The sequence below is a fragment of the Chiloscyllium plagiosum genome, unplaced genomic scaffold (genome assembly GCF_037043375.1).
Source record: "Chiloscyllium plagiosum isolate Xiang-an unplaced genomic scaffold, Cpla_swu_hap1 HiC_scaffold_14, whole genome shotgun sequence".
In the NCBI taxonomy this organism is placed as follows: Eukaryota; Metazoa; Chordata; class Chondrichthyes; order Orectolobiformes; family Hemiscylliidae; genus Chiloscyllium; species Chiloscyllium plagiosum.
In genome coordinates this window covers 41,789,143-41,817,135 of record NW_028270152.1, presented here as the reverse complement: position 1 = coordinate 41,817,135, position 27,993 = coordinate 41,789,143, and the positions used below count along the sequence as shown (strand labels likewise).

Below are 27,993 nucleotides of genomic sequence, written 5' to 3'. Positions count from 1 at the left end.
TTAACAGTTGATTCTGTTTTAGTGCTAGTTGTGTATGTTTCTTCAATGAAGCGATTAGACAGTTTGAAATCCTGCTGCTATGGTTAGTTAGGACTGATCATGAATACTATGTTCATCTAGTAAACTGAACTTTTAGAAGCTGAATTGATAGCAGGGAGTGGTGTTGACTAATGGACATTAATCTTTGTTCTCTTGTGAAGTGACTGTATAGATATAATCAGCATTAAATCTTGCAGATTCAACATATTTTACATATCCAATTATTGTTTTAAGTAATGTTTAGGTTGGTGACACCACCATTTAAAGCTAATAAGATTGATCTTATCATTTGTGTGTGGAATGTATGTAAAGAAACCAATGAAAAACTTCTTAAAAATCGTAAAATTTTCATTTGTTTACCCACAAATAAAATCCACTGTTTTAGGGGAAACATAAATATTTTAGTGTGTGTTGACTGTAAAGAAGAGATTCCATTTTGAACACAAGGTTTTTGGAAAATTCTAAAAGGTAAAAATGTCTTTAACAAGAAACTCTACAATTTATCTAATTATATTTCATTCTCGGTAATCATAATAGGGACAATAAATAACATTCGCTACAGAAGTTTGTAAGTCATAAATGTAAGACTGACATGGAATAAATGGTGGAAAATGGTATATGGTTAATATAAATGATGTCACTACAAGATTACTTATAATAGCTGTCATTTCTTTCAAAGAATCACATAACCATGCAGCACCAAAGGAAACCAATTCATGTTTCTATCAACCCTTTTATACACTTACTCCCACTATCCTGTTCTTTCCCCATAGCCTGCTACTTTTTTTTCCTTTTTCTTGTATTGATTCAATTTCTTTTCAAAGGTTACTATTGAATCTGATTCCACAACCTTTTCAATAAGTGAATTCCAGATAATAACAACTTGCAGTGAAAAAAATTGTTCTCATTTCATGTTTGTGTTCTTTTCCCAATTAATTTCACCAGTGTTTCACCAAAGCATTATAAGTTAGCTTATCCTTTGCATTTTTATTTCATTGCTCTTCCCTTCATTACAGTCTTCATCATATATTAAGAATTGTAGCTCTTAATATAAGTCTTCCAAATATAAGTTTCTATTAGATTTCTCTTGTAGACTACATTGTAAGGATGACTAGACTGACCAAGCACCTCTGCCTTTGCTTGATTAGCACTACAGTGCACTTAATATCTGAATTGTTCAAGTGTGGTGGGGCCAAAGAAGATTGTCATTATTCACACGTCTCGGAGATATCACTTGGCACCCAGCAGCCTTTGCATTCATTTCCTTGAAGTGGAGAATGTGGGATGGAGATAAATGCAAGATCAATGCAATGCAGAACTGCCTAGCTAACTTGCACAAACTTGCATAATCTCGTTTGTGATTAGGGAGCAGCGGGATATTAATAAAGTCTTATTCTTAAACCCTGTTGGCATGTGCTTGAGTGTACTGACAGCAAAACGTCCCCTCCTGCACAACAGGAAAGGTAGCTGCAGCTGCAAATTCTTGAACTCTCTCCCAGACAAGAGAGAAGTCAGCTACTTTGCAAATCTTTGACATTTTTTATTGACTGAGGAGGTCCTGACAAGCAGTGCATTGGTGACTGTTGATGCAGCTATGCATTTAGTTTGAAAAATACAGGGAATATTTGTAGACTAGATAAAGGTATTAGCAAAGAAACTGTGAGCTTTGGAGACTTAGTGAAAGCCTATGTCCCCCACCTAACAGCAAACAATACATATTGGAGAAGACTGCAGTGATATTCAAGAACCTGGCTAAAAAAAACACAATCTAAACAGAACACAACCTATCATCCCCACTTCCAACCTTATGATAGAGGGATGGTCATTAATGAAGCAGCTGAAGATGGTTGGGCCTAGGAGCTATTCCTGATGAACTCCTTCAGAGATGTCCTGGAGCTGAGATGACTGATCTTCAACAACCATCTTTCTATGTGTCATTAATGATCCAACCAACAGTGAGTTTGCACCTGGTGTCCATTGATTGATTCCAGTTTTGCTAGGGCTACTTAGAGGCATTTGGAGGGGTATAAGAATAGGAAGGGTATGGAGGGATATGGGCCAGGTGCTGACAGGTGGGACTAGATTGGATTGGGTTGGGATATCTGGTCGGCGTGGTCAGGTTGGACTGAAGGGTCTGTTTCCATGCTGTACATCTCTATGACTCTAAATGCAACCTTGATATCAAGAGCTGTCACTCTCACCTCACCATTGGAATTCAGCCCTTTTGTCCATGTTTGAACCGAGGCTGCAATGAGGTCATGAGCTGAGTGGCCCTAGCAGAACCCAAACAGGGCATCATTGAGCAGGATATGAAGCCATGAGACTTTATGAGGTCTGGAGTCAATGTTTACAACTACCAGGGCTACTCCCTCCCGAATGTATCCTAATGTGCTGTCATCTCTGTTGAATCTGTCCTGCTGGTGATACAGGAAATATCCAGGTATATCCTATTGTTTGACTAGTCTGTGAGGCAGCTCTCCCAATTTTGGCACTCGCCCCCAGACTAAGGAGGACTTTACAGGGTCAACAGAGCTGATTCTGTCATTGTTGTTTCCGGTGCCTAGGTTGATGCCAGGTGATCTGTCTGGTTTTATTTCTTTGAAATGTGTCACATTTAGTACAACTGAATGGCTTGCTAGATTATTTCAGAAGGCAATTGAGAATTAATCACATTGCTGAGGGCCTGGAGTCATATGTTGGCCAGACTAGGTAAGGATAGAAGATTTCTGATAAAATCCACATATTCCCAGAAACTTCATGATGGGGGATTCCATCAGAACTTTCACCTTCACTGTTCTTTGTAACAGGTGGTCTTGTCCTATGTGGTATACTTAAGTTATCCTTGCTTTTGCAAATTCACGCTTGACAAGATTTATTACTAAGTCAGATAACTGTAGTTACTTAAACATGTCTTCTAATTGCACACATGATGATGCTATGATTTTAAGAGTTAACAATTTGTGAGGCCTTGGGTTTTTTAAAAGTTGGAACAATGGAAGCAGCCTGGATGGGGCTGACTCTCTGATTCCAGGATTTCTAATTTATTTTTAGGTTTTAGGTTTAGTTTTAAGCAGAAACCTTTGGTGTCACAAAAGAGTTTGAAGCCCCAGTGAATGTCTCCTGGCTGCCATACTCTCTGAATCTTCTCTTGATATTTCTTCCTCCTGGTGAACTACAAGTGAGAATCTGTGTCTGAATTTGCCTTTTTGCCAAGGAGTGTGTTTATGGGATATTACTATGTTGGAACAGTTAATTAGTATTAGCTACTGTAGCTATTATTTGGTTAAGCTTTCTATTAATTAAGTTATTCTAAATTCCTCTTTCTTGAGTTGTCTTTTAACTATAGTTTTTAATAAATTTGTGTTTTGCTTAGCGCAAATAGTTTGACCACTCAGATCACATCTGGAACATGACACTTCACATCTCCCTTTAAAATAAGAAAAAGTTACGGTCTAGGCTACCTTCTTCAAATATTTTGAGGCAGTCTGGTCTGGTTTGATCCATAACGCACAGAAACAGACCCTTTGGTCCATCCGATCCATGCAGATCACAGTCCCAAGATAAACTAGTACCACTTGCCTGTGCTTGTCCCATATCCTTCCAAACATTTCTTATTCATGCACTTATCCAAGCATCTTTCAAACATGGTAACTGTACCCGCATCCATCATTTCCTCTGAAAGTTCATTCCACACACAAACCACTTGGTGTAAAACAAATGTTGCCCTCATGTCTTTTTAAAATCTTTCTTCTCTCACCTTAAAATATGGCCTCAACCCCAGGGGAAAGACACTTGTCATTTGCCTTTTAATACCCCTCATTATTTTACAAACCTCTATACGGTTGTCCCTCAACTTCCTATGCTCCAGTGAAAAACGTCTCAGCCTTTCTAGCCTCTCCTTGTAACTCGAACTCTCCATTCCCAGTAACATCCTGGTAAATATGTTCTGAACCCTTTCTAGCTTAATAAGATCCTTCCTATAACAGGTTCTTAACTGTTAATGCGGAGACCTAGATAATGTTCTGGGGATCTGGGTTTGAATCCTGTCACAATAGCTGATAGAATTTGAATTCAGTAAAAATCTGAAAATAAGAGTCTATTTTGAGAGTCTTCTCAAAGAGTTTTCATTGATGACCATGAAGCCATTGTCACTTGTCAGGAAAGACCCATGTGGTTCACTGATGCCCTTTAGGGAAGGCAGCTGCCACCCTTCCCACGAGGAGGTTGAACAGTTCATCCACTACACTAACACCTTCCACCCCAACCTCAAATTCACCTGGACAGTCTCGGACTCCTCCCTCCCCTTCCTAGACCTTTCTGTTTCTATCTCAGGCGACCGAATCAACACGGACATCTACTACAAACCAACCGACTCCCACAGCTACCTGGACTACACCTCCTCCCATCCTGCCCCCTGTAAAAACGCCATCCCATTCTCCCAATTCCTTCGTCTCCGCCGCATCTGCTCCCAGGAGGACCAGTTCAAAATACGTACAACACAGATGGCCTCCTTCTTCAAGGACCGCAATTTCCCCCCCGACGTGGTCGACGGTGCCCTCCACCGCATCTCCTCCACTTCCCGCTCCTCCGCCCTTGAGCCCCGCCCCTCCAACCGCCACCAGGACAGAACCCCACTGGTCCTCACCTACCACCCCACCAATCTCCATGTACAGCGCATCATCCGCCGTCACTTCCGCCACCTCCAAACAGACCCCAGCACCAAGGATATATTTCCCTCCCCTCCCCTATCAGCTTTCCGTAGAGACCACTCCCTCCGCGACTCCCTTGTCAGATCCACACCCCCCACCGACCCAACCTCCACTCCCGGCACCTTCCCTTGCAACCGCAGGAGGTGCAACACTTGCGCCCACACCTCCCCCCTCACTTCTCTCCAAGGCCCCAAAGGAAACTTCCATATCCGTCACAGATTCACCTGCACCTCCACCCACATCATCTACTGCATCCGCTGCAGCCGGTGTGGCCTCCTCTATATTGGGGAGACAGGCCGCCTGCTTGCGGAGCGATTCAGAGAGCAGCTCTGGGCCACCCGGACGAACCAACCCAACCAACCTGTAGCACAGCATTTCAACTCCCCCTCCCACTCCACCGAGGATATGCAGGTCATTGGACTCATCCACCGCCAAACCACAACAATCCGACGGTCGGAGGAGGAGCGTCTTATCTTCCGACTGGGAACCCTCCAACCGCAGGGGATGAACTTGGACTTCACCAGTTTCTTCATCCCCCCTCCCCCCACCTTGTCTCAGCCGGATCCCTCCAGCCCGGCACCGCCTTCCTGACCTGCAGTCTTCTTCTTGACTTCTCCGCCTCCATCCTACTCCGACCTATCACCCTCACCTTGACCTCTTTCCACCTATCACATTTCCAACGCCCCTCCTCCAAGTCCCTCCTCCCTCCCTTTTATCTTCTCCTGCTGAACACTCTCTGCTCATTCCTGAAGAAGGGCCTGTGCCCGAAACGTCGAATCTCCTGTTCCCTGGATGCTGCCTGACCTGCTGTGCTGTTCCAGCAATAAAGTTTCAACTTCCCTGATCTGGCTTACATGTGACTCCAGGTCCACAGCAATGTGGTTGACTCTTAACTACCGTTTGGAATGGGCAATAAATGCTGGCCAAGCCAGCAACACCCTCATCCTATGCATGAATAATAAAAAAGTACTGTTTCAACTCAATATTGTAACAATCATGCTGTTACAAAAGCAACAAATTCTTAAATAGCTAAAAATGGGCATCATTTGATTTTTCAAGTTGCAAATCTGTCCCAGCACTTTAGTCATATAGCAGTGTCCAACTTCCATTCCAGTCAAGAGTCTGGAAAGGAAAAATATGCACTCACACACCCTGTGAGCAGCCATTTGACTTGCAGTTTTTTAATAGTCAAGATTAGAGTGGTGCTGGAAAAGCACAGCAGGTCAAGCAGCATCCGAGGAGCAGGAAAGTCGGATGCTGCTTGACCTGCTGTGCTTTTCCAGCACCACTCTAATCTTAACTCTGATCTCCAGCATATGCAGTACTCACTTTCGTCTAGTTTTCTAATAGTCACAGCTTCAATTGATTTCTGAAGCCACTGTCCCACTTCCTCCATTGTTCCTCCACATAACTTAAATTGATACTAATGGCAATATGCGTGTACATTTTTATGGAGAATATTAAGACAAATAGTATAGAAAGGAAGCAATTATGTCATTGAACTTCCTGCAAGTGGTTGCCCCTTTAAATACTATTTCAGCTGTTGATCAAAAACGATCCCATTGAAAGCAAAGAATGGTTTCCTTGCCCACTTCAGAAATTGCTGTTACAATTTCAGTTATGTAATTCAGCTAGTAGTGACACATTCATTGTCATACTTTCAAAATGACAACAAGGACTTCCACCTCCTACAGTTAAATTGTTCTTCTGTGAGATCCAACAATATCACTAACATGAAGAGATTGGAATAAACTGTATTTTGTTCTGCTTTGGGTCAGCATGAAAACATAGAAAATTTCCATGTCCCAATTTTAAAAAATCAAATTAACGAGAGGGCATAGTGAGATCAGCCACCTGTTAACAGTAGACAATTCCATTTAAATATCACAGCTCAAGCTTCAAGTAGTCACATATCAAAGTACAATATTTTACAAATATTGAATTAAAGCATTCACACAAGATAAAGCCCTGTAATAGAGTGAGTAATTTTTAGGGACACACTGTCGTTTTAAAATTTTTATCAGTTCAGTGATGGAAAATGTTGTAACGTCATGAGAACTGGAAAAATACTTTTTTTTCTCAGCTCTGTGCCTGTTTTGTAGTTACCATGGAGATATGATCTAAATTTGTCTATTTTTGTGCAGAGACATATATGGTTGGCAACTGTCTCATAAAGGGAGGGATGGGATCAACCAGCATTGAAGTGTCACCAAAGGTCTCTGATGGAAGTTAAAATATAAGTGCTTGAATAGTATGGGAACTGTCAGAATAAATGCAGCTTTTTAGGTCTGCAAATGGCTGAATTGGAGAAAAGCAATGTTTGAATAAGGGATTTAGTTAAAGTGCACCAATTGTAGTTATTAGGGACATATTGAATAAAGCTTTTTTGCATGTGTAGTCCAATTTATTGTTGTTTGTTCTGTTGAATGAAGTAAAGAAGAAGGATTGCACAACGTTGAGATAAAGAGCTCTCTGAAATTTAAAGTTATACAAATTCCTCTCGAGGAGCTTCAGATAGGTACTAATGCATTTCTATATCTGTAGCATCAATTCTCTTAACTCTTCAACTTATTCCATGCTTCAATCTCACTATTTGTTACTTTTCATAGATACATTAACTGACATATAACGTTTACTGTGGTGCCCAACAGTATATAGCCATTCTTCACAAAGATCACTAATCTCTGTTGCTTCAGCACCTCAACATTGTGTGGTTTATTTTGTACCATGTTATCTACTATCTGCTATTGTTTCTTCATGTTATCTTGCCCTGGTGTTCTTATGACCCTGTTCACTTTATCTTTTCAATGCTGCTCTATTTGAATTGCCAGATTGGAGTAACTGAACTAGATGCGTATGTGTGGAGCCTGATTCTCACTCTTGTAGATAAGTATTAATTTCAGTTTGTCTATGTTACAGTTCACAGTCTAAAGCCAAATAATCTGAACTGTTCCAAAGGAAACTTTTGCATCAGTGTGTATCCTTTCCCATTTGAGATATTTGTCTTTATTTCCTTTCCATTCCCAGCAATACACCGTGTTCATCAGCTGCAAAGGCTGAAGGATCTGACCCCAGACTGCTAACCACCTCATTTCAGTACAATTTCTTTCATCTGACAGCAGCCTGAAAGGCTCAAGTGATTGAACTCTCAAGATCTCCAGCTGATTTCTGCCATCTCCCAAAGGATAGTGAGGCAAAGTTGTGCAATAAGAAGAAGGGGTGTTGAGTTAGGGTGGAGATGGGGGTCGGTGGTTGTGAAGAAATCGGCTCTTGCAGTGCCTGAGGGTGTCGGATCTCAGGGCGGAGGCTCTTGGGTCCCCAGAAGGGTGTCAGATTAGATCCCAGGGTGGGGGGGTCATTGTCCAAGAGGCACGAATGACAGGTTTCCAAGCAAGGATATCAGGTCAGGGTCTGCTGGAGGGAACTGGAGGAGGTGTGCTTGGGAGTGTGTGAGTTAAGTATGGAGTCTGTTAAATAGTTGCCCAGGAATTAGACTATGTATTTAATTATCTGTTTATTCCTTAGTGATTATTTCACTGAATTTTGCTAGAATCAATAGTGCCTCTAATGTGTAGCCGCTCCAATGTTGTGCAAGTGATGATTGCTGTTGGCACACTACTCCTGGCATTGACCTCCAGTTTGAGGAGGTTTATGGAAGTTGCTGCCATGCACACTTTGGAGGCCCATGCAGCTGGAAAGAAAATTAGAAGGAACACAGGTTGGAAGCCTCCAATGTCTCCAATTATATGTAAGCTTTTGAGGGTTCTATATGTAGAGGAATTGTCCAGCAGAAAATCCAAGTTCCTGGGCAATTTCTTTAAAGTGCGGTATAATGGCGAATAACCAGTCAGCGGAAAATCCGGGCCAATATGTCTATCTGGTTACCACTTCCTAATGCATTGTGAAGCTTGGCTTTTCTTACTTATGGTTACTTATGGAAAAAATAGTCTGGGTTTTGACAAGCTGACGGGTATCGTGCCCACTGACAGGAGAAATGATGGTAACTCCATCACTCCTATGGAAAGGGGTTCAATAGAATCAAGTGCTCTTCAGAGACTGTAGTGGCCATCATCCAACCATCTCTCAGATTCAAGCCTCCTATGGTTGACGTGTCAACCACTAAGAGCTGCTGACCAATCAGAGGCCAGCTTGTTATGATGGTGCCAGTAGGACGAGTGTCTGCTGTTGATTCTGCACCCACCATTGCTCCAGATTCATTGCAGCACTCCAGGCCAAAGGGTATGTGAGGATGCGATGGGGACTACAGAATGGGGCTTGCAGCCAGTGAAAGAGAGCTTAATGGCAAAGGTGGGGGGTGGCGGGGTGGGTGGGGTGTGAATCTCAACAGCCAACTCCTACCTAATGTCAGGTCTCTCAATTGGCTCCAGGTTTCCTGACCATTTAGTAGCTTATTCCCCAGGAGGCTGTTGGCAAACCAAATAGAAAATGAAAGCTATGTGTCCCCATTTAATCCCTGAGCCGTCACTAAATTGCCTCACTAATGGACATTAGGGCATTAGTGACTGGGCATTTCACTCTGCTTCTTTTGCTCTCCCATGTAATTTGGGCAGGATTTGATGATACTGACTGTCCAATCTTGGGGTCACTCTTACGATTCAGTAGGCCCAGCTATATTGATTCCCACTGCCAGATGCTGTATTAAATCCAACCTAACATTTCTGAAATTTGTGTCAGTTGTCCAGAGTGGCATAATTTTTTTTTGTTCCAATGATATTTTGACTTTTTTTCTATTACTTTTCCTTTATTGAAGAGTGACTTACGACATAAAAGTCAACTCCCTGTTTGAGCCATTTGCAGTAAACACTACATGGGAAATAGTGGCCCTACTGTTCTGGTACCTTTACAATTTTAGCCAGTTTATTTAACTAGAGATGTCTCCTGACTGATCTGATATTGACCTAAGGTGTTTACTTTCATAATCACTTGACTATGATATAGGAGCAGGAACCTGGGCCTTTATTCCTCTGAAATGGGAAAAGCTACTAATGATGTTCATAAGTTGCATTCATAAGTTTGTTCCACTTCAACTTTCCCAATTTATTGACTTTTCTTTCAAGTACATTCAAATTTATGCTCGTCTTGCAGTCAGATGCAAGTGACTTAGCATTAATGTTTAGCTCATGGAAATTCAGAACTATTTTTGTGTACTTTGCGTGAGAAAAGGATTCCAAGGCTATATGTTCTTCTCACTGTTTTAATTTTGGATGTTATTTAGAATGTACCACTCAGCTAATTTAGCACAAATCACTGTTTATCAAAGTAAACCACATCCTGGTCATCACATAAGATTCATAATGATTTGCAGCAACAATTTGACAATTGCTCCATTGCACTGATTAAAACATTTAAAAGGGAATGGAAAAACTGAGCTCATTACATCAAGTTATGAAATGTTTACACTATTATGCCACACCGTCAGTAGTTTTGTTTCAAGTTATGATGCAGAATGCATTTTAATAATTAAGAGTTTGCACTTTGTCTAATTCTAGTTTAAACTTTTAATTCAAAATAATAAAATCCCTGGATATTGTGACTAATACGAAAGTAAACCTATCAGTAATTATCTTCTGTAACTTGATCAGCTCTGTCATATAATTTTTCACATTAATCTATAATAACATTTAATGAAAATAATTACAAGGACTGCTTTGCTTCCTCAAGAGCTAAATAATTTGAAGATTTTAAGACAAATTGCCTCTATAACCTCAGCTAAAGTCTAATTTACCTACAAGAAACTTCAAAATGTATAAGAACTAAATATATATTTTTATGTAAATTCACAAAGAAAATCATCTCATACCTGAATATATTATTTTGATCCAATTTCAAAAATGCAAGGTTGCACTTCCTTTTTTTATATAAATATAGCAAATTCTAGGTTAAAGGGTAATTAATTTTCATTTCCTGCTCAGCTTCAATGAAGAAAGTTATAACATTTTCCTCCAAAGTAATGTAATCTTAAAGCAGTCACCTTTCAATTTACATATTAAATGTTCATTCTTTAGCTGTTTATGTTCACTCATGGCTTGTTATCTACTGAAGTATTGCTGAAAAAAGATGTGTTTAGTCCAGCTTTTCATTTTGCATTCATCAGGACATTTTGCATGAACACAAATTCAAGGGGTAAACTAATATTTAAACTGCATGAGAGGAGAGTGCTGATTGCAAAACCTACAACACAATATATAATAATAGATGTGATTCTGAAACTGGACAACAAATTCTAGATAATACTGAATGTGTGATGAATTGTGCTGACAAATAATTCAGGAATATCAATTTAGAACACGTGTGTACTGGAAGCTAAGTATATTAATGCTACTTATCTCAATGCGAAGGGCCCTGTTCTTTCAACTCAAACAAACGATGATAGCTACTCACTGGTTGATTTCTCAGAGCAATGGCCTGACCTACCAAAGTGAACCTGCCTGGTTTAAAATTTAATAAAGCTTGGCTATTAACTGTCGATTAGCATTAATGGATGCATTAACTATTGCAATGACCCCATCAATCAGAGTCCATTTGTCAACTGATCAGCACAATATGTAGTATACTCTGCATTCATCCAAATCACACAATAATACTGTCCTACCTCATGGACAAATACTTAGTCTTTGATCCACCACTTCTAATATCCCACTCAAAAAAGGGTTGGAATTCAGCTTGAAATTTAGTATATACCTGATTCAGGTCATATGCAAAGTGTGTCTGAAAAGTATGGTGCTAGAAAAGCACAGCAGGTCAGGCAGCATCCGAGGAGCAGGAGAGTGATTCTACTGCTCCTCGGATGCTGCCTGATCTGCTGTGCTTTTCCAGTGCCACACTTTTCAACTCTGATCGCCAGCATCTGCAGTCCTCAGTTTCTCCATATGCAAAGTGAGCTTTGTATACATTTTGGAAGAATTTTCATTTTGCTCCTAACTACCAGAGTAAATTCCCAGATTTAGATTTAAGATTTTCAATCAGAGCACCAGCACCAGACTACACAAGGGTACTGCAAAAATTAATAAATATTGTTCTTGCATTAAAGAGAAGGCAAAGTTAGACAGCTGATCTACAAAAGTGCATTGCACTGAGGCGGCATCCCTGTCTTTTTGGAATGAACTCTATAGGCTGCACTTGCTTGCATTGCCTGCAAATAGACTTTAATAGTCAATATTGTTGTGCCCACATACTGTGATACAACAAGTGATTTTTTTTACATTTTCCATAATATTTACAAATCAGATATCTACAAAAAGATACAAGATTAATAATGACTTTTTGACACTAACTAGTAAACTTTACCATGGCAAAAAAGTCAGCATCTAAATTAGGATTTCATGGTGTTGCCATGGAGTCATAGCCTAGGCAATCTTCTCATGGCCTGAAATCAGCTTTTAGCCCAAAGTGGCTTTTGGCTCAGATAGAGATTAGCATGCGTGAAACTAAGCTAAGCAGGCACATTGTTTGTGGAATCTCATTCTAACTTATCCACTGATAAACTAACTGCATTTCTTCTAATTACTCTGTGATCTTGGGTCTTGCAACCCTGAGCTAACTGTCGTACTTGTTAGTGCTAGTGTTATGAGTCTCCTGAAGACTGATAACTTTTTAAAAAGCTATTTGAATTTCTGATAGCTGACAGGAAGGATCACCAGGCAAGATTTAAACTTTCAAGAATTTTTCTGGAACAAACAGCCTGAAAACAACATTGACTAATCATTTTGACAATAGGCAAACTACACTCTCAAGTACAAAAGATATATAGCAAACAAAACTCCCAAAGATTACAATTTAGGCAAATTTGGGAAAAGATTAACAGAAATTCTATGATTGCCATGACTATGACATTATATATTGAGTGGACAACTCCCCTCTTATGATACCTACAGTTTACTACATAAACATGCACAGATTATTTGATCCATGAGTGGGGCTCACCCAATGGAGCCTGTGCCACTGACTGAGTGCCCTTCTCAGTCCTGTGCCCTTTTATGACCTTACCTAATTGAATTGAAAAGCCATCCCCATTCTGCTGTCACCTCCTTCCATTTGGACTCTTCCTGATCCATTGTGTAACCTGTGCGTCTCTCAAAAGTTCCAAACTGGCCCTTGATAAAAGCTTGTTGATAATCTTCATGGGTCCTTAAATCACATTGGGAAGATTGCTGGATCATGCCCAACATCCTGAGAAAAGTTGCTGATAGAAAAACAGCAAACTGGCGGGCAAGCATCCTGCCTCCATAACACAGAGAGCAGGACCTGCCCAATTTATCAAATTGAAAATCATAACTTGCTGTTAATTAATGACCTATGATTCTTAGTCACTTAATGTATGTTGTTAAGTTCAAGTAAAATCAGAGAAATTATGTTGCCTTTAAAATATATTTTCTTATGTTAATGAATCTTTGCATTCATCAATGACAAACATTACTGCTGGCGAATGAAAAACCTTTTTCCACTGTGGGAATCCAATGTTCACGATGAGGGCCAACGTTGTATTGTAATGGCATGTATTAAATTTCTGGTATTTTCTCCAACTATGTACCTAAGTTGTAATCCTTGACAGTCTCGTTTGCTAAAAATGTAAATCTCTAATCTTCTTTATACCAACTTTCCTTTTAGATTTCCTGAATATGACTGCAGCTTTATGCCAAGTGGTGAGTAATTTTCTCATGTGTTGGATAAACGTGCACCATTTTTAAAAAATATTATTTTGTAATCAGGCACGATTACATTGATGGAAACATTTATAAAATAATGTAATCTTTAATTGCTAGACTTCATATATACCATCAAAGAACACAGGATTAGCCATTGATAAATAAGTGGATATTGCCTTTCATTCTACAATGTTGCAGTTTTAGCTTACAGGGTACTGTAGTCATTTTAAGTCATGGCAAGTCAGCACAGTGTGTGTGTGTGTGTGCGTGTGCTGAGCCTCTCCCGTTATTTATCACTCTTGCACTTGCAGGAAATGACATCGTTTCCCAGGCATTGCATAAACATTACTTTCTTTATTTGATTTGATTACTTACAGTGTGGAAACAGGCCCTTCGGCCCAACAAGTCCACACCGACCCTCCGAAGAGCAACCCACCCAGACCCATTCCCCTACATTTACCCCTTCACCTAACACTACGGGCAATTTATCATGGCCAATTCACCTAACCTGCACATCCTTAGACTGTGGGAGGAAACCAGAGCACCCAGAGGAAACCCACGCAGACACGGGGAGAATGTGCAAACTCCACACAGATAGTTGCCTGAGGTGGGAATTGAACCCGGGTCTCTGGCACTGTGAGACAGCAGTGCTAACCACTGTGCCACCTTGAAATAATATTTTAAAATTTCATTTCTGGGATATAGGTATCACTGGAATTACCAACACTTACTACTGATCCCTATACAACTGACTGGCTTGTGAGCAATTCAGGAGAGTTGATCACAATCTCTGAGCTAATGATTTCCTTTTGCTGGATCTGGTGTCCTTATTATTTGTATCACTATTACTCTATCACACTGTACATGCTTCCTGAACCCAGCTATTGTTTAAACATGTGTGGATCTTCTCACCACAAGCCTACTTACTATTCATTCTTGGGAACCTGTCACTTTGCACGCTAGCCTATCTCATCCTGTAATGCAATATTTCACTGCAAAGTCACACCCTACTTGTTTATCCAACCCTAACTTTCTTATCACCTTCCAACCAGATTCCACTTCCATATTAAATCAGTCACTTAAAAGCCTTCTAATTCAATCATTTCCTCACACGCAATTGCAAACCAGTAATTAGGCACTGATTAATTTTAAGTGGTTTAAGGTTCACATTATCATGTTCGACAAATAAAAGGTAAAGTTTGCCCTTCTGCAGAAGGCCTTGCACAGATATGCTTGATCATGGATAACACATGATCCATGGGATTCTGCTACCACCCTAATTAACCCTTTCCACACTGACATCATTTCTATCATTCATCATGTGTGCTAATGGCCTTAACGAAATTTCAGATAAATGTTGTCACCTCTGCATGATCAAATTTGAAACCTTTGTGAATTTGTTTTATGAATATTTAATATGCTGGAAATGTGTTGCTGGAAAAGCGCAGCAGGTCAGGCAGCATCCAGGGAACAGGAGAATCGACGTTTCGGGCATAAGCCCTTCTTCGATTCTCCTGTTCCCTGGATGCTGCCTGACCTGCTGCACTTTTCCAGCAACACATTTCCAGCTCTGATCTCCAGCATCTGCAGACCTCACTTTCTCCTCGAATATTTAATATGACCCAATGACAGGAATAAAGTCATCCTAGTCCTAACAGATGACAGGGCTTCTCTCTCATTAGAGAGAGAGAGAGAGAGAGAGAGAGAGAGAGAGACAACTGGTTGTGGTTTAACCTGAGGGTCACTGTGTCTCAGGTGAGGGAAGAGGTTGGGAAGGAGAGTTAAGTAGTTCCAAGTCAGGGTGCTGTGTGTCATGGAGGGGATCTTGCAGCTGGTGGTGTTCCCATGTATCTGTTGTCTTTGCCCTTCTATGTGTTAAGAGTCGTGGACTTGAAGATGCTCTTGAAAGATCCAAGATCCAAGCCGCTATCCCGCAGTGCATTTTATAGATGGTACACACTACTGTCAGGATGTTTTGGTGGTGAAACAAATGAATGATGGTGTACGCAGCACCAATACAGCTGGCTGCTCTTATCAAAATAGTGTTGAGCTTTGTGAGTGTTGTTTCAGTTGGCATTGTGGTTCAGTCAGATGTGTCCCTGTCACTGAGCCAGAAGCTTTGATCCAGACATTTAAGGGAACAAACATGTATGAAGCACAAAGCAAATAAGTGTTGGAGCTTCCCTCATCTAGACAAGTGAAGAATATGCCTCTGAGTTATCCAGGTTTTATTGCATATGGACATAGACTGCTTCAATAGCTGCAGAATTGCAAACAGTATAGTCTTGTGGTACAGAGGTAGTGTTCCTACCTCAGGACCAATTGGCCCAGGTTCAAGTTGCCTGAAGAAGATTCCTGAAGAAGGGCTTATGCCCGAAACATCGATTCTCCTGCTCCTCAGATGCTGCCTGGCCTGCTGTGTTTTTCCAGCACCACATTTTTCAACTCTGGTACTCCAGCATCTGCAGTCCTCACTTTCTCCAGGTTCAAGTTGCAGCTGCTCTAGAGATGTCTAATAGCATCCCTGAACAGTTGATGAGGAAGAAACCTACTTGTGACATCTGAGGGCTTAGGTGATTTAAAAAAAAACATTCATGAAATACGAACAAAGCCGTGAGGTCAGCAATATTTTACCCATTGCTAGTTTCCTTTGAGATGCTACCAGTGACCCATCTTCTTGAGCCACTACAGTCCATTTGATCTAGGAACTCCCAAGGTGCAATGAGGAAGGGAGTTCCGGGTTTTGACTCAGCGACTGTGAAGAAGAGCAATTTTATTCCAAACCAGGGATGATAATGGCTTCCAACAAATGCAATCATCTTCCAGAGCTAGTGGAGATATTTCCTCCAATTCCCACTGAATTTAATTTTGAGGGTCCCTTGATTTCATCTGCTATGATGGGAAACCACTCTTACCTTGAATCTGGAATCAGCTCTTTATTCATCCTTGATCTAAGGCTGTGAGGATACCTGGAGCTGGGTGGCCCTAGCTGAACCCAAACTGAGCATTACTGACTTGATAAGTAAGTGACACATAGTACTACTGTCAGATAAGTGGGGTGAGTGAGACTACAGTCAGGAGGATCAGGAAGCAAAGCTGGCTAGATCAGAAGGATTTGGGATGGAGAACAGGAAGTGAAACTGACAAAGTTAAAAATCACACAACACCAGGTTATAGTCCAACAGGTTTAATTGGAAGCACACTAGCTTTCGGAGCGATGCTCCTTCATCAGGTGATTGTGGAGGGCTCGATCGTAACACAGAATTTATAGCAAAAATTTGCAGTGTGATGTAACTGAAATTATACATTGAAGAATTGATTGTCTGTTAAGCTTTTCATCTATTAGAATACAGTGATAGTTTCACTTCTTTCATGTGTAAATCACAAAACCCTTTTTTTAAAGTTGCATTCTCAGGTTAGCTGTTAACAATGGTGATAGCTAGACAATATGTTGAAGGTGTTAGCCCCCTGTGGTCTCTGTCTATGACCTGGTGTTTAGATTGATTCCAATCTACAAAGTGAAATAACAGAGTTTTACATAAATTCATGCAGTTTTTGAGCTCAGAGTTCGAGATGAATCTATGTGGTTTTTGAGCAAAGTGCAATGTAACTCTGAAAGTACCAAAAAAATTCACCACACACAATATATATGTGTGCATGTGGGTCTTTGTCTGTCTGTGTGTGTGTCTGTCTGGGGTGGGGGTTGTGAGTGTGAGAAAGTGTATGTGTGTGCGTGTAGTGAGTGCAGAGTGTCTTAAGTCTGTGAGGGGGTGCATGTGTGGGAGCCTGTGTGTCTATAAGGGTATGTGTGGGTGTCTGTGTGCGCGTCTGTGTGTATCTGTGTCCGTGTGCATGTGAGAGTGTGTGTGTGTGTGTAGGAATATCTGGTTGTGTGTGTGTAGTGCAATGGTGATCACCTGGAATGTGACATGAACCCAAGGTCCCGGTTGAGGCCCTCCCTATGGGTACCGAACTTAGCTATCAGCCTCTGCTCAGCCACTTTCCTCTGCTGCCTGTCCCGAAGTCCACCTTGGAGGATGGTCACCCGAAGGTCCGAGGCTGAATGTCCTGGACCACTGAAGTGTTCCCCAACTGGGAGGGAACCCTCCTGTCTGTTGATTGTTGTGCGGTGCCCATTCGCCCATTGTCGTAGCCTTTGCTCAGTTTCCCCAATGTACCATGCCTCTGGGCATCCCTGCCTGCAACGTATAAGATAGACAATGTTGGCTGAGTCACATGAGTACCTGCCATGTACACGGTGGGAGGTGTTCCCACGCGTCATAGTGGTATCTATGTGCACATGCACACGGACACAGATACACACAGACGCGCACACAGACACCCACACACACCCTTATAGACACACAGACTCCCACACATGCACCCCCTCACAGACTTAAGACACTCTGCACTCACTACACACACACATACACACACATTTTCTCACACTCACAACCCCCACCCCAGACAGACACACACACAGACAGACAAAGACCCACATGCACACAAATATATTGTGTGTGGTGAATTTTTTTGGTACTTTCAGAGTTACATTGCACTTTGCTCAAAAACCACATAGATTCATCTCGAACTCTGAGCTCAAAAACTGCATGAATTTATGTAAAACTCTGTTATTTCACTTTTTAGATTGGAATCAATCTAAACATCAGGTCATAGACAGAGACCACAGAGGGCTAACACCTTCAACATATTGTCTAGCTATCACCATTGTTAACAGCTAACCTGAGAATGCAACTTTAAAAAAAGGGTTTTGTGATTTACACATGAAAGAAGTGAAACTATCACTGTATTCTAACAGATGAAAGGCTTAACAGACAATCAATTCTTCAATGTATAATTTCAGTTACATCACACTGCAAATTTTTGCTATAAATTCTGTGTTACGATCGAGTCCTCCACAATCACCTGATGAAGGAGCGTCGCTCCGAAAGCTAGTGTGCTTCCAATTAAACCTGTTGGACTATAACCTGTTGTTGTGTGATTTTTAACTTTGTACACCCCAGTCCAACACCGGCATCTCCGAATCATGAAACTGACAAGGTCTGGACCCTGGGACAAAGCTGATGGACTGGGTACTGGGTCGTGATATTGCCTCACCAAAGGATGATGCTGGCATGGCCAGAGCCCAGGGTGTGAGACTGGTATACGGGGGAATGGCAAGGCTGCCATGTCAACTGAAATACTGTGGTGTCGAGGAAATGTATGGTTTCCTTTTTAATTGTGGTTTTAAGTTTAATGGAGCAATGATGATTTTTTGTAGATGTTGTTGAATCATTCTAATTTTGCTTCCTTATGAGTCCAAATCCTCCATATGTCAACACAAATACAGCTGTTGTTTTTTTGTGAGTGCATCACTTAATGAAGGAATTTGTGAAAACCAAAAAGTAGCCCCCAAAATCAAGTAGTAGCCCTCAAGAAAACCTCAAGAGGAGCTCTTGAGAGGAAAAAATATATTTATATCCTTGATATGGAATAAATTAAATTGACTGAAGAATGTCAGCTGTGATGCTAGGTACCTCAGGAGGAGTCCAAGATGAACATCTTTGGTGGATAATGGTTGCAAAGACCTCAGGCTTGACATTTACATTGAACTGTTGGACTCTGCCATCAACGCAGACATCCTTAGACCATCCTCCTCCGGTCACTTTAATACTCTTGATATAGCAGGAATACGATTCTGATCTTTTAGGAAGTGGATTGCCGAGCTCTGCCTGTAACATGCTACTTCCATGCAACTTTAGCATGTATGTAGTCCTGTAGCTACACTATATTGGCACCTCATTTCAAATACTGGTCACACAAGAGACTGCTATTTCAACTGAATTACAACATTAAGGGTAGGTGACTTTAAAGAGAAAAAAGATAACTGAATTTTCAAGAATACATATTTGGCAATGGACTAAAGTATTCAAACGTCTGCTGATTGTAACAGTGGAAGTTTATATGTATTGCTGAGCCTTATGGAAGCATTTATAATGGAAATAATGATCAGAGCAAAACAATTAGGGACAGCATGTACAAATGTTGAACAGTAGATAGGGGTAGAGATTTAAACAAAAGTAAAAAGACAAAACAAAAGACTCTGTATTTGAGTGCACATAGAATTGATAAAAATGATTTATGGTGCAAATTGCCCATAAGGTTAGGTGTATTAGTCAGAGGTGAATGTAGGGGAACGTGTCTGGGTGGGTTGCTCTTCGGAGGGTCAGTGTGGACTTGTTGGGCCAAAGGGCCTGTTTCCACATTGTACGGAATCTAATCTAATCACTACCATTTATTACCCATTTGTAATTACCCTTGAACTGAGTGGTTTGCTCAGCCATTTCAGAAGGCAGTTAAAAGTTATTGCATCTAGGTCAGACCAGGTAAGGATGGCAGATTTCCTTCCCTAAAGTACATTATGAATCAGATGAATTTTTATGACATGGTTGCCAGATTTTATTAAATTCAATTTTCACCATCTGCTGTGAATTTGACCCCAGAACATTATCTTGGACCTACTGGGTTATTAGTTCAATGACATTACCACTATTCCACTGCCTCTCTTTTGTTGATAAATGTTAACCCCAGATGTACAGCATTGCATTCTTCAGAAAAGAAGGTCTCCACTACCTAGCTATTTCGATGCTGGGTGTCAGTGTTTATAATATTCGAAGCCTTTAATGTCATAGAGATGTACAGCATGGAAACAGACCCTTCGGTCCAACCCGTCCATGCCGACCAGATATTCCAACTCAATCTAGTCCCACTTGCCAGCACACAGCCCATATCCCTCCAAACCCTTCCTATTCATATACCCATCCAAATGCCTCTTAAATGTTGCAATTGTACCAGCCTCCACCACTTCCTCTGGCAGCTCATTCCATACACGTACCATACACGTGAAAAAGATGTTCCTTAGGTCTCTTTTATATCTTTCCCCTCTCACTCTAAACCTATGCCCTCTAGTTCTGGACTCCCTCAACCCAGGGAAAGGACTTTGTCTATTTATCCTATCCATGCCCCTCATGATTTTGTAAACCTCTATAAGGTCGCCCCTCAGCCTCCGACGCTCCAGGGAAAACAGCCCCAGCCTGTTCACCCTCTCCCGATAGCTCAAATCCTCCAAACCTGGCAACATCCTAGTAAATCTTTTCTGAATCCTTTCAAGTTTGACAACATCTTTCCAATAGGAAGGAGACCAGAATTGAACGCAATATTCCAACAGTGGCCTAACCAATGTCCTGTACAGCCGCAACATGATCTCCAAACTCTTGTACTCAATACTCTGACAATAAATAAAGCATACCAAATGCCTTCTTCACTATCCTATCTACCTGTGACTCCACTTTCAAGGAGCTATGAACCTGCACTCCAAGGTCTCTTTGTTCACCAACACTCTCTAGGACCTTACTACTAAGTGTATAAGTCCTGCTAAGATTTGCTTTCCCAAAATGCAGCTCCTCACATTTATCTGAATTAAACACCATCTGCCACTTCTCAGCCCATTGGCGCATTGAATTCCAACTGGTGACCAACATGAGTGAGAGAGAAGCAGCATTTGAAGTAGTAGGCCACTGACTGAATGTTAGTAAGTTATAAGCTTTTTCATAGAAAATGGGGAATACTTTGAATAAAAGGCCCTTTTCTTCCTACTTAAGGGCAAAGATAATCTATGACAACACAAATTAGATATTAATCTGTTAAATAATAATGGTGTACAAGCTTTTTTGAGCTCTTATTAATGTTAACATTCGGCCTCATTCAAGTTTTCATTTCTTGATAATTGGAATGAATTATTAAAATATGGTCCGACATTAAATTGTTCAGTTTAAGTCTGACACTTAATTACACTCAATGATCACTTATTAGCAACATGAAACATATTTCATAGCTAAATGGGAACAATTCTGATTGGTACTTCTTTGCAATGTGAAGAAAAGTTATATAACTTGCAGTTTTTAGAGTTCGCATGTCAAACTAGTGGCCAGTGGGTGTTGATTACTTTTGTGAAGTGTCTTAAAACAAAAACTATGTCAACCAGTTCTTCCAGAACATTGACCTAATCTGGTACCTATCAGACAGCAGGGATCAATGGAGTGTTAATGGAAGATTCTGCGTAATGTATTGGGTTTATGATGTAAAATGTAAACATTGAAGGATATTAGCTTGACTTTAGTTTAGGAATAATCAAGGATTGATATTGGCTCAGGAAACTTAGAGATTGGAAGATTTTGAGCAGTACAGAGGAGATCTGTCTGGAGTTAAAAGCACAAAATAATTTTATCTCCTGGAAAGGAATACAGGATAGTTCAGACAATAAGTTACCTGAGTAAGAAGTTAGATTGTGCAGCTCCCAGACTAGAAGTGCTTGGTTAGAAATCTTCAGAATTTTAAAAGACTGAAAACATAAGTTTTTAGTTTTGTGAGTCCTCATGTCAGAAAACTTCACAGTTCAGCAGAATGGGGAAGAATTAGTTGAATTGAATTTGAAAGGGAGATGCAGGGGTATTCTCTCTGGATCTAATGCTGTAGTGATCACTTTGGCAGTTATATGTGACATTATTTTGTGGTGTGTTTTATGATCTTTCAACTGTGTTCAATATTTAGATAGCCTGGTTTGTTTCAGTTTATTTTTTTCCCTTTGTGAAATAGACTGTTATATTGTTAAGGCTTATGTTTCAGTGAATGACCAAGTTAAATGAACCTAAGTACATGCTATCAATCCAGACTTCCTTCTGGGATCTGTCTTGGCGAGTGGCAATGTCAGCTGGGATTATAGCAGAAAGTAGCTAACTTCTTCAGTTCTGTAGTTTTAGCAGCTGGGAAATAAATATGTGAATAATGACGTAAATATTGATGCTACTCGGACTCAGCAGAGCCGAGAGAAACACGATTGAGATTCAAAGGGGAGCAAAAAGATTTTAAGTCAGTTAGTGTATATTATGTATCGTATAACATAGTGCAAAAGAAACCTTTATAGAGTTAAGAGTGAGAGAAATTACTTTCAGTCAAGATAAAGATGAAAGGGACTCAATGCGCTTGCAGTCTAGCCAGAGAGTGCTATCTCTTAAGAGTGTAGTTCAGATGGCAAGTGTCCAAGAGAATCTGGATGTACTGAATTTATGAAAGGAGAACCATGCAGGTTTGTGTCTATGGAAGAAGTACAATCTAAACATACAGCTGTAACAGTCCAAGGCATGATAACAACTGAGTAATTTCATCACTTGGTATTTCAGTAGATCATCATACGGATGTTATTTCTCGCCACATGAAGGTAGTACTTGTAATTTTGTTGCATCACATATTGTCAGTCTAGCTCTGCATGGGTGGTATGTGCTGCTTTTAGTGATTGGGCACTCCTGTAAACACAGTCTTGAACACATTTCACCAACCTTGCACCACAGGATAGACATATCTTAGCAGAATGTTCTCTATCTTGGGTGGAGAAATAAGCAGGCGAAAGAAAGTCTGGTCATATAGCAGCAAAGCAAAAGCCTTCAGTGAGTTGCTGCTGAGCCTGTAGCTTGCACCACCTTGCTGGCTTAATGAGAAAATAGGACAGTGGAAGATGACAAATTGGGTAGAACCATGGAGTCTCTACAGCATGAAACTGGCAGTTCAGTCCATCAACTCCACACCAATCCACCAAATAATATCCCAACCCGATCTACACCCCTCCATCCTATCTCTTTAACCCTGCATTTCCCATGTCTAATCCACCTAAACACTATGGAAAATTTAGCATCGTCAATCCATCTTCACCTGCACATCTTTAGACTGTGGGAGGAAACCAGAAGAAACCAACATAGACACTGGGAGAATGTGCAAGCTCCACACAGACAGTCACCTGAGGGTGGAATTGAACTTGATACTGTTAGTCCCTTGATACTGTGAGGCAGCGGCACTAACCACTAAGCCACCTTGCTACCCCAAAACAAAACAGAACAGAAACCTCATTTTTAAAACATGCTCTTTCTGATATCAAGTCAGTTGTTATTAGATATAAAGGACATTTAAAGAAGAGTTAGAACTATAGAATGAATATTTATGTACATTTCAGAAAGATATAACATTTTGGATGTGAAACACTTAGCTTACAAATCATTATTTTCTTGCATTGAAACATGGCACTGAGCATCATCCTGCATCCTTTATCTCTCATCCAAGCTTTAAAAAGAAAATAAAGATTTTTGTACCAGAACAGGTCGAGTTCTGCTAAAAGCATCAAACAATTTCTGTAACTATTGGGTAGGGAGCAGTAAGAACTTAGGCAGAATTGAGCATTGTTACCCTGTGGAGTTAGGAGTAGTGTGATTTTCTTTTTCTCTTTCATGGAAGCTCTCGCTTTGTTCTTGGCTTCCCCTTTTGGATCTAAGGTTCAGGGAGCTCCTATTATTTCTATTTTTGCTTGCCTCAGAGAGTAATACATCATTGTTGTTCAGGACGACTGTGGCATTGCTAAAATGAAAAAGGACAATAAGCACATACGAAAAGGTTTGTGTGACTGAGTGATCCCGTGTGGTTATATTAAAGATGACAGATAGGCAGCCTTCGGCTCCAATGTGTTTTTTTGCCCTGTGATTTACAATGTTTGAGGCCAACCATATGAAAGTGCATTAAAGTGCTGGCAGAAGGAAAATACCTGTAAATGACGTTGAAATTCTATTCACTTCCCTTAGGAATCAATGCAATAAAACTAGCTGACACACAATCAAATTATTTTCCAGGAGATTGGGTTATACAGAAAAACTTGATTTTCATTCAGATAGAAAACTGATAGAATTTTATTTCTTATTTCTTTCCTATGCGTGTATCTGAAAGGTGATGCATCAACAGGTTAAATATTGTCAGCCTTGTATAACATTTATTGAAGAAAAATCTGATCAAACTGTAATGTGGAATTATGCTGTGTTTTAAATCTTGCTGCAATAGCACGATTATGGAGTTATAGTGAGAAAGGGTTTAGGTATCAGAGAAATTGTCTCCTCTACTGATTATTGTGCAGTAAAATTACAATATAATCCATAAACGGTGACTATATGAGTTTCTTATATTTTGCAATCAGCAGCTATTTATGACATGTTTGATCAAAATGTTTCAATCAAGCTAACACATATACAGCACTAAGATACAACTCAACTCAATTACTCTTCAGCTGTGCATATCACTTCTAGTCATGGAATCTATGTTACTAGTAAATTTTCCTTGATATGTAGTTTTGCTCTAGGTACACGTTACTATGTGCTTTACTATTTATTATCTACACTTCTCTAACTACTACCCAGTTGGGCTTTGTTCCTAACTGTGAAAATGTTTCCACATAACAATCTGAGAATAATTGAAAGCCTGCTTAATTAGTCACCTTCAGTGAAAAAGTCATTACATTTTCAGCTGGATTCCGTGCTACAGTTCTGTTGTAGCTGAGAGCAGCAATTATATGGACTACGCAGAGTCAATATTAGTTAATTTCTGAATATAAATGTGTACTGAGGCAACAGTGGTCCACAATCTCCCTCAGAGTGTTTTCACACATGGCTAGCTTGCACAGTTACCGCGATCACAACGTTGAATAAATCAGAATGTAATTTAACTGCATGGCATATATAAATATTTTTAAAGGTTAACACCATCATAATTATCTTGGTAGCTAAGTTGAGAGGTCAAAAACTATTCTCGTAAAATTTGAATCTGTGCCCAGTTTACCTATTATGTTGCTTCATAGGAATCACCTGAGATTTTTTTCACTGCTGTAGTAAAATTGAAATTGAAAATTTCCTTCACTGAATTACATGAATGAGAGAGAGAAAAAATATAGGTCTGGGTTAGGCACCAGGACCTGGTGTCATGCAGCAGAGGAATTGGTGCAGGTTGTCAGGGGATGTAAATAAGTCAGCGTGGCTTTCACCATGACAGGAGCAGACTACCGTGCAAGGACATAGTGGCAGTTCAATATTCTATGGTTGGGGTAGACTGTGAAGAAGAATGAGAGTAATGCAGTAATGGGGAATAAGTAAACAAGGGAAGGAAGAAACAGAGAGACAGACATAACAAAACTGTTTTTATCTTGCACCAACTCATACAAAGTTGGCTCCGTTTTCACACCAATTGAAGCAAAGAAAATGGGCCAAAAATTTGTCATGGTCTGTTTTTGAGCTCATACCCAACAGCACACTTCCACTGTGAGCCTAAATGAGGATATCTGACGTTCACTCAGAATTGATGCCCAAGCCTCTCTTTTATTTGTGGCTTGTTGCCAATGCGTGCTGTACCTTAAGAAACAAATTAATGTGAAGCCAAATTTTCATTTCAGTCAGTTGCCTTGTTGGTAGGAGCCCTCGGGTAAGTTCAACCAGGGCAGGGTGAAGAATTGAAGAGTGGTAAGACTGGTCAGATTGTAGTCTTTAGGAATCTGGTAGATATGGGAGGAACATTCCTGATCCATAGAAAGATCAGTTTGGAAGATTGTTTGAAATGTTTGAAGTTGCCTCCACAATTTTAGGATGGCGAGTTAGAGTCTGTTGAACCAAAAAACTGAGCACAGCAAGTTCAACCTGCTCTTCCCAAGCACTCACACATTTCTGGCAAAAGACCTTTGATATGCTTTATTGCTCTGACTAGTGAGTTTAGGAGCTCGAAGCTTTGTAAGAAACTGCCTGCAGCGCACCCTTACTAATTTGGTGCCAACCTTAAAGTGCATGGGATTGGGCAACCTGATAATGGGCATGTTGATGCCTGGAAAATGGATGCAAGGTCAAACGTCCTACCCAATGTTTTCTTGCTAACAGCCTTGTGAAAATGTGCCAATTAGAGTTTAGCACACTAAGGAATTGAGTGCACTCACTGATGATAACTCACTAGGGCTTTTACAAATGCAATTCTATTCCTAACTTAAAGCATGAGGTTTTTATCATTTTCGTATGAATACTTGTAGAAAAGGTTTCTTTTTCAGGCTGCCAATGAGCTAATTTTGCACCCCATTTGGCACTTCTGTACTCAAACCAAAATAAAGATCATGCTTTTGGGAATCTTAGTTGTCAATGGATGTACCACAATTTCATGGTGGCTCAGTGGTTAGCACTGCTGCCTCACAGCACGAGGGTCCCAGGTTCAATTCCAGCCTTGGGCAACTGTGTGTAAAGTTTGTACATTCTCTCCGCGTCTGTGTGGGTTTCCTCCCACAGTCCAAAGATGTGCAGGTCAGGTGAATTAGCTATGCTAAATTGCCCCATGATATTAGGTCAATTAGTCAGAGGGGACTGGGTGGATTACTCTTTGGAGGGTCGGTGTGGACTTGTTGGGCCAAAGGGCCTGTTTCCACACTGTAGGGAATCTAATCTAATTACAGGTTCAAGAATAGCTTTCCAGGTGGCTTCATGCAAAGTGCTTTCATTTTAATATTTTATTTTTGGTGTCTGCCCCAAGTGCAAATCTAAATAACCCTTTACTGTCCATGCCTTAAAAACACATCCAATTACAACACTCTCCATTCACCAAGAGTCCATGTATCTAAGCATGCAGTACCCTTGCTGCAGTATTACAATAATAGTTGCCTTGCGGCCTGAGCTGCAGCATCAAAGTGCAGAAGCGTACTGTAAGTGGACTGGTAATGGTTCCCAGAGGGTGGCAGATGTCTCTTGCCACTGTCCATGGATGTGAGGAGCATGTGGTTGATGCCCGTGGAAGTAATTTGCTGCTACCTAGCCAAATTACCACCATGCTGCTTGTAAAAATCCCAGAAGTTGTGGAAAATGCTCTTCTGGCATGTTGATAATATCCTTACCTCTGGACATGAAGGCCTTGGTTTGTCCCACCTGGGTTGCATTTCCTTTCTGGGATTTGCCACCTCAGCTAGAGATACGAGGCTCCTATTCATGACGTCTTGCTGCATCATTTAGTACAGACGCAAAGCCAGGAACCTTGTCATGGTTGTTAGCAGGCCTCAGTCAAGTCAAGGAGGCTTGCCTGTACACAGGGTTTCATGGCACAGTAAGTGAAGGGTAACCACTGATTTAGGAGAAAGTGAGGACTGCAGATGCTGGAGATCAGAGTCGAGAGTATGGTGCTGAAAAATCACAGGAGGAGAGGCAGCATCTGAGGAGCAGGAGAACTGATGTTTCGGACAAGAGCCCTTCATCAGGAATGAGGCTTGTGAGCCAAGGGGGTGGAGAGATAAATGGGAGGGGGTGGGGCTGGGGGGGAAGGTAGCTGAGAGTATGATAGGTAGATGGAGGTGGGGGTAATGATAGGTTGGAGAGGAGGGTGGAGCAAAGATGAGTGGGAAGAAAGATGAACAAGTAAGACCGGTCATAAGGGCAGTGCCGAGTTGGAACCAGTGTGCGGACACCACATTGAGAACAATGGACACAGTAGATAAGGTGTTTGGATGTGCAGGAAAGTTTCTGCTTGATGTGGAAGGATCCTTTGGGGCCTTAGATGGAGGAGAGGGGGAAGGTGTGGGCACAGGTTATGCACTTCTTGCGGTGGAAAGGGAAGATGCCAGGAGTGGCGGATGGGTGATGGGGGGGCATGGACCTAACAAGGGAGTTGCAGAGGGAATGGCTGTTATCCACTCTTGA

The 27,993-nt window shown here is 40.8% G+C and overlaps 1 protein-coding gene across 2 annotated transcripts in view; it reads left to right on the top strand.

The window, feature by feature from the left end:
• fhit (fragile histidine triad diadenosine triphosphatase) overlaps window positions 1-27,993 on the top strand; it is a 1,333,995-nt gene that overhangs the window by 1,243,636 nt on the left and 62,366 nt on the right. The window contains exon 8 of one of the 2 annotated variants that reach the window (XR_015759402.1): window positions 13,377-13,411. The exons of the other annotated variant lie outside the window; for it this stretch is intronic. The gene's annotated coding sequence lies outside the window, so the exon portion shown is untranslated. The remainder of the gene's footprint in view (window positions 1-13,376; window positions 13,412-27,993) is intronic. 2 annotated transcript variants of the gene reach the window in all.